Source organism: Cupressus sempervirens, chromosome 8, assembly GCF_028749045.1.
Source record: "Cupressus sempervirens isolate cs-2001-9-10 chromosome 8, ASM2874904v1, whole genome shotgun sequence".
In the NCBI taxonomy this organism is placed as follows: domain Eukaryota; kingdom Viridiplantae; phylum Streptophyta; class Pinopsida; order Cupressales; family Cupressaceae; genus Cupressus; species Cupressus sempervirens.
In genome coordinates this window covers 219,774,597-219,790,588 of record NC_143125.1, presented here as the reverse complement: position 1 = coordinate 219,790,588, position 15,992 = coordinate 219,774,597, and positions in this window count along the sequence as shown.

The following is a 15,992-nucleotide window of genomic DNA, read 5'->3' as shown; positions in this document are numbered from 1 at the left end:
ATCAAGTTATCAATGAAACAAGGCATGCGTGGTGGGCCACAACAACTGAAAAAATAGTGAAAGCCCCAATATTCTTTGATTCTTTGAAACAATTTTTTTTTACTATTGATAATGAGGTTGAGTATGTGCTCAAGAGGCAGAGTGATATTTTGCAATTCAATTGGCTAGATGACACACTGTTTGACAAGTGGATGGCAGAAATAACTCCTAATGAATAGTTTGAGGAAATAGAAACTGACAGTGATGAGGTGTAGGGTGATGAGATCCAAATTATTGACACCATCACTACACAAGGCCAACAAGGAGAAGAAGACAAGAATGATCAATCACTTTTAGTTGTAGACCCAGGCCCACAAGATGTTGATACAACCAAAGAAGAGGGAAAAGTAGAAGTTACTCCCACTATACAAGATAAAGATGGTGAAAACCCACAAGTGGAGAGTAACTTGCAATCATCAGAACAAACTTCATCGTTGGCTAATTTGGTAGTTGCATACATGGAGGATCTAGAATAGCGGCCAAATCAACAACACTAGAGGATGTAATAGAATCAGACCACCAAAAGGAATGTTTGATGTATAAGTCTTTCTGTTACTCACAATTTTGTCATTTTATGATAGGTGTATGTAAATATTTCTTATAAAGGAAACTTGTCAATTTCTCTTAGCCTAAAGCTTGTTGCATCTCACACTATATAAGTGAGATTCCAGGGCTAGAGAAGGGTCTGATTTTCTAATGCTTAAGTGATATACTTAGTTTTCTTTTGGTCCAATGTTTGGAACAAGTTTTATGATGTATTTTCTCTGTTAGTTCCTGAGAATACATGAATATAGAATGATCTCTGTGTTTCTTCCTAAAGTCATTCTAAGTTTACTGCAAATGTATACAATTTTCAAAGAAAATGAATACAAATTATGAGCTGTCCCCATATTAGTTTTTTTTGAATTTTGTCTCCTTTTAGTTACTTGGTCATCTTGATATTGCATGAGCAAAGACTTGTGCAATTGAATGCAATCCAGTTAGGTTGTATATCTGTTCACCACTTCTATTAATTCAATGGATTAAGTAAAGGCTTTTGATGAATTTGATAAGGTTGCTATAGTAGTAGGAAGGATTTTTTAATGATGAATTCTGATAAGAATTGTTGATAATATTTCTTGTAAGGCAAAAAATGAGATCTATGGATTTGTACTAGACTTTGAACCCTAATGGATTAGGCACTGGTCAAATTGATTTAGCTTGAAGAGAAATATGTCATAAATTGTTTTCAAATGCAGAATTATAATCAATTTTACTTTTATTTCTTGAAGATCTTCAAAGTTGGCCTGTACTTGTTTGCATGGAATGTTTTAGCTTCAGTTAGCCACTATTGCTGAGAACACGTGCAGATCTATAGAAGAATTTTGGCCAATTCTATTATATGGGATGTGTTTATCAAATTGTCAAGATGTATTTGAGGATATGAGATGAGAATCATAATGAAACTAAAATAATTCTCATATAGTGTTTTCCAGTCTTGAATCATCCCTGGGTATACCCACCCTGGTTTTGCAGAGCCTAAAGAGTAGAAAACCACTCGTGGTTTTGTTGAAGTTGGGTCCAAATGAGTTACACATATAATTGTTAATAGGAATTGGCTAATCCTTAGATTGTGTGAGTGATATCATTTTGGTGTTGAGCATTTTGTTGATTCAATAGTTTTAAAACACCAACAGAAGTGAGTCTTGGTGGTTTTTAATCCTTAAGGGAGACTTGGGGGTGTCTCTATTAGTCAAATGCATGGCCACTTCTTTTCATGTGAAAGATTGAGTAAGTTAAGACTAATTAAAGGAGAATAGTGAAATTGCTAGAATAGTTAGTGACAAGCAATAGATGATTTTATTGTTTTATCAAATCAATTAAGAGTTAGGTGGATCAGTCATAAGAGTAATAAAAACATGAATTTTAGATGTTGTGGTTATGACTACAACTCATTTCATTGACCGATGAATAGATATTGTGAAGATAACTAAAGTTTCTAGATAAATTATTTGTGTCCTTGAGCTTGCAATGATAGATCAAATATTGGTGACTAGTATGGATGAATTAATGAATTTGATTGATTTTGACATGATGTGGTGACATATCAATGATTGTGTGTGATGATCTAGCATTTTGAGGATCAATACAACTTTGTTATGAAGATTCTAGAAGAAGGGTTTGTTTGGTCAAAACATGTTTGACTATTCTCATGAAATCAAATAGAAAGTTAGTTATAGGATGAAATAGTACAGTAAATTCATTGTGTGAATTGAGATGTGTATTTGGGCATGTGGTTTGTGATTGATGCATTTGAAATTGAAGGAAAAATTTATTTAGGTAAAGTTTAAGTTGGTGGAATATTAAGGGTTTTATAGAATGTTATATATCTAGTGAACGAAAATGATTATTATGTTGATTGTGGTTTAGTGTGAAGGTGTGATCAACCTAGAGCTTAATGTGGAATAAAGTGAAGTGTTTGTATGCACTACATTGGATGTGATCAAGTAATTGAGGTTATGTTCATTAGATCATTGTACAAGTTGTTCCCTAATAGTTACAACAGTACAATCCCTTAACTAAGTGGATCCTAAAATGTTGCAGGAGCATACCAGATAGATTATGCTACAAGAACTAACATTGTTAAGTATGATACAAGAACAAACAAATATGAAACAATACTTTAGAATTGTGCGACAGGAAGACATAACAAGATGATGCTACAAGAAGTGCAAAAACTATGAAGAAAGTTAATGACATGTTATAAGTGTGTTTTAAATTTTGATGTTTATAATAAAGTCCTATGATGTGGTGGCATAAATGGAGCAGTAATTTGATAAACTCTCCAAGTATAGCCACTTAGGAAAAAGTTGATTTAGTCTTAAGTTGAATCAGTTTTCTTTAAGTGTATTTTGTCTGTGTTTGAATAATTAAGCCAATTGGGAAATCAATGGCTTCAGGAAAATTCAAATAAGTTGAAAGTTGGCGATAGATTTTGATGCCTGATTCCTCATGATTCAAAAATGGGTTTCTTTTCTTGCTTTTGGGCTAATGTTTCATCTCCTAATCTGAGAAATGAGAAATTATTGAAAAGACAAATTGTATAATAAAAAAGGACCAGATACAACAAAATTAATAGAAAAAGTTGAAGTTTTTCTAATTTTGTGAGTCTACGATTTGGATATGTGTTTTGTTTTCCCTTAATTTTCATTTCTAAATCAATGTTATGAATTTTGAGAACATGTCGATGATCTAATGGATGAATAAAAAAACATCCATTGAGTTTTGAATTCAAATTTATAACTTTTGAGTTTGGTAATTTGTTACATAAAATTAGGTTTTTGAGTCAACAAATTTAATGACCTACTATTTTGAGGGTCACATTCATAGATGGGAACCTTTTAGAATCTCTTTGATATGTTTCTAGGATCATGGAGGAGTTACGTATCATATGTTTTTGTTCTCTTTTGTTTGTACTATTCTAGCTATTCCTGCTTGTACTTGCATGGAATGCAACTTGTGAATTCAATGAATATCCTCATGTATTCACTGATGTGTTGAAAATCACATTGTTGATATGTGATAAAGGGAAAAGTTAGTTTGTATGTAGAATTTGTAGAATTTATAAGTGTCCAAGTATTTCATGGTGGACGATTAGTTTGCGCTTGATTTTTAAATTTCACATGCAGTATGGTGATATAAGTTGAAACCAAATCAATATTGTTTGATGCTCATGCTATGGTAAGTGTGGGTCCTGATTTTTACATTCAGGGGTGACTAAACTATCTATTTATTCCAATTACATTGTAGAAGAGTCAGGTCGACCTTTATTAAATTGGTGTAGGAAATCAAATGTTGCTACAGGAGGTTAAAGAAGTTCCTATTGAATGTTAGTCTATTAGTTGGTATTATGAGAGTCAATTAGATAACAATCTAAGGTAAGTTAATAATGAATCCTAAAGGTGCATGAGCCCCTTAATGTAGACTTAGTTTAGTTTAATAATGAATCCTGAAGCTGAGACTCTCCATCATTTTTGGTATAAGAGCAAGAGTCCTCAAATTGTGTGAAGTTACATGTTGTCTATACATGATCAAGAGTCCTTAGTAGGGTCAACCAAGACGGTGACCAATGCATAATTAGCTAAAAAGGTTAATGAGAAAGAAAAACTCTATTAGAAAGAGAATAGAGAAGTAAAAGCAATATTGGCAGAATTAGAAAATAAGTTGGACCACATTGAAAATTGTGTTTGAGAAGAAAGAAATGAAAAAATAAGAAGAGGAAGATGAAGTCCTAGATCATGACAAGAATGAGTTATCTGAAGCAGAGAAGCCATTCATTAAATCTTTGAAGGTTTTGGGAGGAAAATCCAGTGACTTACCTATATTTATAGGAAAGATGGATATTGAGGAAATTTTGGAATGGAGTGAAGCTTTATAGAATTACTTTGAATGTGAGAAGATTTTATAATCACTAATAGTAAAGTTGGCTAAGTATAGGATGAAGGGAGAAGCCCTTGCATGGTGGAATTTTCTACAAGAAAAAAGAGTAAAGGAAGACACGAAGAAAATATATTCATGGAAGAAGATGGTGTGTATGGTCAAAGAGACTTATCTCCCTAAAGATTATAAATTATAGTTGCACCAGAAAAGGAAAAATCTTAGACAAAGAGATATGGATATTTGTACTTATATAGAGGAATTCCAAAACTTGAGTCTAAGAATAAAATTGGTAGAAGTTGAGAGTGTCAAGGTAGCAAGATACCTAAATGGTCTAAGAATGAACATACAAGAGGAGTTGTAGTTGTTGAGTCCCAAAATAGTAGCTAAATGTTACCAACTAGCTTTGAAAGTCAAGGAGAAAATTAAGTAAAGATGAGAGAATATAAAAATAAGTAGAGGAAGACAATCATTTAGAGGAAGAGGTACATTTAGAGGAAGAAGCCCAAATTTTCAGCCACAACTAGAAACACAAAATGAAATGACTAGGTTTGAGTTTTAGAGGTAGAAGACCAAATTTTAGAGGAAGATCACTAGGAAGAATGAATGGAATATTAAGATGTTATAATTGTGATCAAGAAGGTCACATGGCACACAAATGTATAGAAAAGGCAAGCTCTAGTACTCATGGATAAATGAGAATGCAACTTGTACAAGAAGTTGATTCACAAAATGATTTAGATACTTATGGTTATCCAAAAAGAGCAAAAGCCCTTATGATGAAAAGAATATTGTTGAAGATGCCTATAAAATAAGAACCACCATAGAGGAAATATATTTTTAGAACTACTTGTAAGTTTGGAGAAAAAGTTTGCAAGGTATTGGTAGATTCTAGTTCTACAAAATTTTTTGTAGCTCTTGAAATGGTGGAGAAGTTAAAATTACCAAGAACACCTCATCCATATCCTTACAAAGTGTCTTGGCTGAATAAAGGACAAAAACTATAGTAGAAGAAAAAGCTTGGGTTGAATTTTAGATTGGAGCATACAAAGATAGATTATTCTTTCACATTGTTAATATGGATGCATGCCACTTAGTTTTTGGTAGGCCATTGCAATATGATCTCAAGGCACAACATGATGGAGTAAGGAACACATGCACCATTACAAAGAATGTAAAGATAATTGAATTAATACCTCTAGCCAAACCAAGCCGAAAAGAAGCAAAAGCTACAGAAGATAAGATCATGGTAATCGGTAAGAAATAATTCCTGAAGAAAGTTAAAGGAAAGAAGTTTCCACTCTTTGCATTTATTCTAGTACTCAAAGATAAATTATAGGAGGATGCTGAAAATCAGATTGAGGAAGAAAAATCAGAAATGTAAAATTTGAACTTGAAGGTGGAAGTGGTAGAAAAGAAGACACAAAAGATAGTGGAAGAAGTTAAACTAAGTCTAGATAAGTACAAGTAAATCATAGTTGATGGAATGACAAGAAGTCTACCACCTATACTAGAAATCAATCATTACATTGATCTCATACTAGGTTTAACATTACCCAACAAAGTTGTATACAAGCTAACACCACACCATAATAAAGAAATGGCAAGGCAAATTGAAGAATTACTTGAAGCTAGTTTGATTGGAAAGATTCTAAGCCCATGTGTAGTACCTGTAGTCCTAGCACCGAAGAAAGAGGGAACACGAAGGATTTGTACAGATTCAAGAGCACTCAACAAAATCACCATAACGTACATATTTCCAATGCCTAGGATAGAAGATAGATAGTTGATTGTTTGGGTAAAGCAAGATATTTTTCAAAAATTGATTTAAAAAGTAGATACCATCAAATAAGAATTATGCTAGGAGATGAATGGAAAACAACATTCAAAAGTAATGAGGGATTATACAAATGGAAGGTAATGCCATTTGGATTTTCTAACACTCCTAGTACATTTATGATACTCATGAATGAAGTTCTCTAAGATTTTGTAGGAAAGTTTGTGATAATATATCTAGATGATATTTTAGTTTTCAGCAACACAAAAGAGGAGCATTTGAAACATCTAGACTTCGTGTCAAGGCGAATACAAGAAGAAAATTTAATGATTAATTGGGAGAAGTACAATTTTATGCAAGGGGAGTTGACATACCTTGAATTTGTAATTTCAAAAGGAACACTCAAGATTAATCAAGTTAAGGTAAGTGTCTTTCATGGTCAATTCCTAAGACTACTGTAGTAGTTAAAGTTTTCGTGGTTTAGCCACTTTCTATAGAAAGTTTATTAGGAATTTCAGCTTGAATTGTCCACCTATTCTGAATACTATAAAAGGAGGACATAAGTATAATTTTTTTTGACACCAGAAGCTAGTGAAGACTTTGAACTTCTTAAGAAGAAAGTAGCTCAACAACTAGTCCTCACATTTCTTGATTTTTGTAAAGTTTTTCAAATAGAATGTGATGCAAGAAACATAGCCATACAAGGTGTACCTAGTCAAGAGAGTAGAACTATATCCTTCTTTAGTGAGAAACTCACCGAAGCTAAACATAAATATTCTTCCTATGATTTGAAAATACATTCCCTTGTCCAATCCCTTAAGAAATGGAGACACTATATTCTGCCCAAAGAATTCAATGTATATAGAGATAACCAAGCCCTTAGTTTTATAAATAGTCAAGAGAAACTAATTCATAGACATATGAAATGGGTGGAGATATTACAAGATTTTACTTTTTCTATAAAGCATAAAAAGGGAGTTGCAAATAAAGTTGCTGATGCTTTAAGTAGAAGAGTTTTGACTACATCACAAATCAATTGGAAACTGTAGGAATTTCAAATTTGAAAGATATGTATGCTAATGATGCTGATTTCAAAGAGATTTATCAAGAATGTACTAATCTGGATGATAGGTACAATCATTAGTATGTAGATATTCTGATTCAAGAAAGGTTACTATTCAAAGGAGGACAAATTCGCATACCAAAATGCTCAATGAGAGATAACATCATACAAGAGAAACATAGTGGAGTATTATCCAGTCTCTTTGGACTATATAAGAAATTAGAGTTGGTATGCGATCATTATTTTTAGCCAAAATTATAGAAAAGTGTGAGAAAAATTGTGGAAGAATGCACCATTTATAAGAAAAGCAAAGGAAAATGTACTAATACTGGATTATATGGGCCCCTACCAATTCCTTCAAGACCATGGGAAAGTATCAATATGGATTTTTTTATGGGATTACCAAAAAATAAAAAGGAGTATGATAGTGTTTTTGTAGATAAATTTAGTAAAATGGCACATTTCCTACCATGCAAATCTATGAAATATGCTTCATACAGAGCAGATCTATTCTTCAAAGAGATAGTTTGAAATCATGGATTACCATTAAATATTGTATCAGATAAAGATGATAGATTTGTAGGTCATTCTTGGAGGACCTTTTGAAAGAAACTTCACACAAACTTATCTTTCTCATCTGCATATCATCCACAGACCAATGGCCAAATGAAAGTTTTCAGTAGATCTTTGGGAAATTTTTTAAGATGCCTCACAAAATAACATGGAGAAAAATGAGATTCTATACTTGCTCAAGTTGAATTCTCATTCGATGACATAGTGAATAGAATTATAAGAAAATATCCATTTTAGATTGTTTTTGATTAAGTAAAACAGGTTTTACAAGGATCTTGAAACCCGAAAGTTTTTACATAATATTTGAAATAGTAATATCAAATAAAGTCCAATAACTATGCATCTGCTTATAAGAAGCCAACACCAAAAGATAGGCTCGCGGCCAAGAAACAAAAGCCAGCGACCCTGGATAAGGACAAAACAAAAAATGAAAACTCTAACTATTAGTTCTCCCTATCTAGAACTTGTAGAATTTCAACAACTTCATTGGCCCTCCAAGTGTCCACACCCACTTGGTCCTGGTTCTGGTCATCCACCAGTTCCCTGGTCTCTTTCAGTCCTCCCTCAACCTTCCCAAAGTCCATGCTAGCCTTATCTTCCGTTTCCCCACGAAACCCAACATTCATCCATGATTCACCTAGACTATTGATATTCTCATTTAGGGTGTTCAGTGTTGCAATCACCTTATTAGCCAAGTTCTAATTAGAGAACTCTGTTACACTCTTTTTTCAACCTTTGAGATTTGATCCTCATAGTTAGCATGGAATCCCTGGTTGTTGCGCCTCCTTTGGCCATCCTCTTGGCTCCTTTTCTCCTTGAGCTCTTCTATCTCATGAAATAACCACTTGATAGAGAGAAAATTATCTATCATGCTATTTTTGGAATTATTGAGTAGATTGAGCCCTGTTGCTCTCACATTATCTAAAATTACAAATAGAGCAGGGTCAACGAGTTCATCAAAATTGACTTTTCCATCTTTGTCTTCCATCACTTGGGGATTCATCATCTCCCTGATGATCCCCATCTTTGCTGTTTTAGTGTTGAAAATTCTCCACAATCTCCTCGTCTTTAATTACCATCTCCCCATTGTCTTCCACTACAATTTTTATCTTCCCTTGTGGTGAAGAAATAGAAGGGATAGGGCTCAAAGTCTCAGAAGTCTTATCTTTTGTTTCTTCCAATTGCAAAACCTCCTTGGCCTTCCTTTTCTTTGGGTTCCCTGATGGATTAGTATTATCCTCCTCCACCTTCTCATTGTCCTCCCCCTTCAATTCTTCCTCCAACTCCATTTCCTCTTCTTCATCATTATACTCCTACTCCTCCTATTCCTCATATTTGGGGGGGTTGGGGGTTAAGCCTCAAGAGCTCTTTCTGCTAGGTACAATGCTAGCACAGGGAGAAATTTTCTCCCCTTCCTTAGGCTTCTTTCCTTTCAAGGGGGTATTATCCTCATCTTCCAAATTTATGCTTTGAACTTCCTCAGAGTCTGAGCTCCCAATATTGTTAGATGTATCCCCAGTATGACCTAGGGATTTGCCCCTAGTCTGAGTCTTTAGATACTCATAGACCAGAAGGAGCAACCCCTCATGAAGGGCTAGGTTTGTAATAGGTTTCTTCTTGACACCCTCAATGCCCTTGCTCATTGAAGTGAAGAGATAATAAGGAAAATAAATTTTAATGCCATGCCTAAAATGATTTAATAGAATGAAGTGATGTGTTTTGACCCTATTGAATCTAGTACCTAGAGATATATATTTGATAATAAACCTTAAGATATATCTCCAAAGCTTTTTAATTGACTCCATTTCATAGTATGTCTTAGTCTTCACGAGTTTCTTCCTTTCATCATCATCCTTCACAAAGTCTTTACAATGCTAGCCAACATTTTCTTGTCTCTAAAGAAGTTTATCCCATCCATGGGGATCTCCGTGACCTGGGCTATCAATTCCACATTAACCTGATGAGTGAACCCATCGATTTTTATGCACCCATCCTTCCATGAGGTCACCATGATCTTAGTAGTCTCCTTATCGAAGCCATGGAGTTTTTCTATGAATCTTGTTATACCACCCTTCTCCAACTTATGCCAGACCTTTGATCTTTTCCTCCAAGTTTCTGCCTCCTCGTCAGCTCCTTTCTACTTCTCTCCCCTACCATTTTGTCCTCTGCTTTGAAAATCTTGCACCTTCTCTCTATTCTTTAACATACTTCGGCTTCCTTTATTTTTTGATTCTTGAAATTGTTTTTACATATGGAAATTCTAATTATAAAAGGTAAATCAACCCATAAAATGTGCCACATGTACTCGATATGATGGATAGTTATTACCTTTGCATGATTTTCATTAACACCTTGTTCATCGTGCAATCTTAAATTATCTTTCCATAATTAATATTGGATTGCCTTTGTACTTCCCTAGATATGATCCAACAATATTATATCTTTCGCATCCACTGAAAAGATGTTGCATCACCATGTTTTTGGCTACTACTTCATTTGCGAACTAGTCCATAGATGAGTTGGCCTCCCTATACACATGGCTGATGTGGAACTTATTAAGTTTTCCCAGGTCAGATTTAGTCTCCTCCACCACATTTGTGGTGGTCCACGAGGACAATGAGCTACCATTTAAACAATTTATTATATTTAAAGAATCCCCCTCCAACCAAAGGTTCTCGATCTTGGAGGCTAGGGCCAATTTGACAATGTGACAAGCTGCACTGGCCTCACCCAAATGGTTCATTTGAGAGCCAAGAGGATAAGAAAAAGATAAAACATCACCTTCATGACTATTTTTGATAATTCCTCCATAGTCAACAGGGCCGGGATTCCCTTTGGCTACCCCGTTGAAGTTGGCTTTATGCCAATATTCAGAGGGAAAAAGCCACCTAGCCTCTTGTCTTTTCCTATCTATGTCCTTTTTATTTTCTATGATGCTTCCTCCTTCTTCTGTTAGAATCTGAAAAGATTAACAACCCAGAAAACTAGTGCAAAGAGTAAATATCTAAACTATGAATGAAAATGATACAAAATCAAAACAGCAACACAGAGTTAGTCTCCAAGAGAGTAATGCAAATGCTAGAAGCAAAATAGCATTACAAGGATGCAAAAACAAGAGATGCAAATACAAGCCAGGTAGCATGCTTATATAGGCTAGGAAGAGGGAGGAGGTGGCAACACCAACCAATGAGGAGCAACCATATATTAAACTAAAGATAGAAAAGTATCTTCCCAAGATAGCTAATAGATGCTCATATGTAGGAAGGTGACACCTCACAACCATTCACCTAATAAGACATGCTTTATTAACCTAAGCGAGATTATTAAAAAGTGTAGGAAAAACCTAGCAAAATAGGAAAAATAAAAAACTACACTAACACCCCCCCAATAAGCGAAGCTTAGGTGGATGCAGAAATGGGTCCCGGCAAGTCAAGCCTGATGAGGTACCCATGTACATAAGATTTCCCAAAAGAGAGAGAAAAGAGACCCCCCCACAAAAAAAAAAGTCAGGACTTCGAGTGAGAGGAAGAGGCCCCCCCAAAAGATGAAGCATCTCGTACCCCCAGCAAAGCTCGTAAATGAAGGAACTTGCTCTCAGTGAAGGATTTGGTGAAGATATCAGCAAGTTTCTTGGAAGTCGAAAAATAGTGAAGGTCAATGACATGACCATGGATGAGCTCCCAAATGTAGTGCATGTGGACCTCTATGTGTTTGGTCCGGTGATGATGAACTAGATTCCGTGAGATCTGAATGGAACTCTGGTTGTCACAAAATATGACTGATGGTCGTCTGATCTGGATACCAAACTCAGTGAGAAGATGTTGAATCCAAATGGCCTCAGTGGTGGCATTTACAGCCCCTCGATACTCAGCCTCAGTAGAAGACAGAGCAATAGCAGACTTCTTTTTGCTCGACCAACAAACATGACCTGACCCAAGTGAGAAGCTATACCCTGAAATAGACTTGCGATCCTCAGAATCACCTGCCCAATCTGAATCTCTGTAGCCCACCAAATCAAGCTCAATACCTGCTGTGTAGTGAATCCCACAACTATGAGAACCCTAAATGTAGTAAAGGATCTACTTGGTTGCTTTCCAGTGTAACTCATGGGGCTCCTACATGAATCGAGAGACCATGCCTACAACATAGGAGATGTCAGGTCTCGTATGAGTCAGATAAATGAGACTCCCAACAAGTTGGCAGTACAAAGTGCCATCAAAAAGTGGAGAAGAAAATTGAGCGTCAAGTTTGACTCCAGAAAGGAAGGGAGTCAGAGTAGGCTTACAGTCAACCATATGAAACCTCGAGAGTAAATCTAGAGCATACTTGGATTGTGTGATGGTGATCCTAGAAGGAGACTGAAGGATCTCAATCCCGAGAAAGTAATGCAACAAGCCCAAGTTAGTCATCAAAAAACTATCTTGAAGGGCCACTTTGACAGCCTTAATGGTGGGTGAAGAACTTCCTATGATCAGCAAGTCATCAACATACAAAACCAAAAATAGAAGTGAATCACCCTATTGCAAGATGTAGACATTAGGATCAAAATGGCACCGAGTGAACCCAACTAATAGAAGGAAGGAGTCCATCTTGGTATACCAAGCCCAAGGAGCCTGTTTGAGGCCATAGAGAGACTTTCGAAGAAGACACACAAGTGAAGAATCCTGAAGGAAGCCCTGTGGCTACTCCATGTAGATCTCCTCATGAAGGTCACCATGAAGAAAAGCACTCTTCACATCCATCTGATGTACTTCCCAATGATTAGCTGCAGCAATGGCAAGAACAATTCGAATGGAATTCATTCGAGCAACTGGTGCAAAAGTCTCAGAGTAGTCAATCCTAGGAACTTGGGAGAATCCTTTGGCGACCAAGCGAGCCTTGTGTTTGTCAACTGACCCATCTGTTGCAAATTTTGTCCGATAGATCCACTTACATCGAACAAGTTTTCTTCCTTTAGGAAGAGGGACAAGATCCCAAGTGTGGTTCCTCATCAAGGAACTATACTCTTCCTGCATAGCTATATCCCACTCAGAAATACCAGAAGCCTCATGAAAGGACTATGGATCTAAGGCAGTAGCAATGAAGACATGTGGAGCATCCTGGAATTGTGAATGAGTTCACCTAGTGTCTGATGGATCCCCAACCCAATCACCTGCAGACTGCAAGGTCTGTCTACCCCAAAGTGGGCAAGAAGATGGAGAATCTGGAGGGGTATCATTAACCTCTAAATGATGACAAGGAGAGGAAGGAGGTGAGTTCTCTTAATCACTTTCTGCATTAGAAGTAGAGGTAGAAGACTATTCAGGTGAATCTGACTCATCAGAAGATCTGTCATGTATTCCAATTGACTCTAATGTCAAGGTAGAAGGAGTTTGAGAAGTGATAGAAAGTGACCTTGAAGATCCCTCCTCAAACTAAATAGTCCTCTCAATGTATAACTCATGTGTAGTAGGGTGGAGCAACCGATAACCCTTCACACCATCAGGATAACCTACAAATATGCAAGGTCTGCTTTGCGGATCCAAGGCCTTACGTTTCTCTGTAGGAATGTGGGCCCATGCAGGGGAGCCAAAAACTTGAAAGTGCTTAACTGATGGTTTTTGACCGCTTCAAGCTTCAAAAGGAGTAACTCCCTTCAAGGCTCAGTGAGGAACACAGTTTTGGATATAACAAGCACAGTTAATGATTTCTGCCCAATACTATGGTGCAAGAGATCTAGAGTGAATCATATAGTTTGCCATTTCCTTCAAGGATCTATTCTTCCATTTTGCAACACCATTTTGCTGAGGATTGTATGGAACTGAATGTTGTAAATCAATCCCCTCTGAAGTGCAAAATATTTCAAATCGATGGTTGACATACTCACTACCATTGTCTGTGCGCAAAACCTTGATGGCTTTCCCAAATTGCTTTTCTACAATTTTTTTTGAAGTCTTGAAAATGATCAAATACCTCTGACTTCTGTTTGAGAAAGTACACCCATGTATATCGAGAAAGGTCATCAATGAATGTGAGGACATATCGGGCCCTACTGAAAGAAGGATGTCGAAATGGACCAGCCAAATCACTGTGAACTAACTCTAGTATCTGTGAAGCTCTCCATGCCTTACTTTTGTCAAAATTTTCCTTAGGATGCTTACCAAGAATGCAACCTTGGCAAACACCTCTTGAAAATTGAACCGAAGGCAACCCTGTGACCATGCTCTGCTAGTTGAGCTGATGCAAATAGCAGAAGTTAAGATGGCCAAATCGCTCATGCCATAATTTACTCACATCATTAGAGTGAGTGAGCAAAATAGATGAAGGAGGATCAGGAACAAAGTGAGAAAACAGATAGAGCCGTGAGTGATGATCTGCTCTCTCAACTGCAACTACAGAATCACTATGCAACTCACGTATCTCCACTGAATCAGGAGTGAACTTAACCCGCTTGCCTAAATCTGTGTGAGTGATTTGGTATATTGATAGGAGATTAGTTGATGATGAGGGTACACAAAGAACATGATGGAATGTGCCATCCCCCACATCAATAGACCCTCTCCCACACACCTCAATAGGAGTGTCATCACCCATCAAAATAGAAGGCATAGTACATGGCTCTAAGGTTGCAAGTTCTTCCTTAGATGAAGCCATGTGGTGCGAAGCACCCGAATCAAGAACTCAAGTGGATGGTGAGGAAGCAATTGCAACAAGAGCTTTTCTCTTTCCTTTCCCCTTGTTGTTTTCTTTTTCCTTGTTAGACTCTTCCTTAGAACTTTGTTTGATAGACTCAGGAACACTAATATTATTCTTCTCAAGAATGTATGTCAAGTGATCAATTTCTTCAAACATTTATGTTCATCATGATCGGGTCTTTTACAATAGGCACATTTAACCTTTTCTTTCTTAGGCTTATCGCCCTTAGAGGATGAGGTATCAATAGTTGCTTTTGAAGCAATTGGTATCTGATCCTTCTTTTCCTCACTATTATTTTGTTTCTCATCCTTACTATTGTTGTTACTACTTTGTCCTCTTTGTTCTTTTGTGCCTTGGTTGGTTGTTAAGGCATGTGACTTACAAGACTTAAGAGTGCCCATTTGGATTAGCTTGTCTTGTTCTCGAGTGAGATTGACAGCAAAATCATCTAGAGATGGCATGGTGAATTGAGTACCAAGTGCACCCTTAGTAGCATAGAAGGTAGAGACAAACACAGAATATTTTGAACTTAGCTTAGAGAGAATACTGAGAATTAGTTGTTCATCTTTCTTTTAAATTCCATATTGTTTTAACTATAGCCTTAGTGATTTCAATTTGGTGAAGAAATCTTGGATTGTGTTGAAATTGCCTGGACTCAAACTAATTAATTCATTTTCCAACATATGACCCCTCATTGAATCTTGTGTGCCAAATAATGTTTCTAGCTTTGTCCATACTTCATTTGGTGTATCCAAAGACTTAATGTGAAATAGCAAGTTAGGAGAAATAGACAAACACAATGTTCCATATGCCTCATCACATTTGTTAAACCACTTAGGCTTGTCTTCATCTTTAGTAGGTTTAGTTTCAAGTCCCATAGTTATCCTATTTAATCTAGCTTTCCTTAAGTGAATTATCATGCATGATTTCCACTCAAAGTAATTGTATGGAGTTAGGATGGGCATATTTTTTTGATCCATGATGAAGAAATGCAAAGAAATGCTAAAAAAAAGAGAATCCAGCCACGACAATGCCCCCCCTTTTTACTCAATCAAAGAACCCCCCCTAAAGAAATATGATTTGGCACTTTATTTTAGTGCGTTTACAACTACCACTAGAAAGAAATACTTAGTGGTCTTGATTTCAATGCATTACAAACCCTCATGAAGAGCATATGCTAAAAGTGAAACTTGGACACAATAATCAAGGAAACAAATAGCACCACTGCGATCTACTCAAAAAATCATGCACTTTCTAAAAAAGAATCGCCTTGATACGAGGTCGTATGAGAAAGTTATGATCCTCCGAAGTTTCCAAAATGAGAACTGTGCACAGTCATGGCTAAGAATTTGCAATTTTTGAAGAATTCATGCATGAAAATCAAAAAATAACTCCACTAGTAGATAGAGCACAAAAAAATAGCCAAGTTCATAACAAGAATCATTAAAA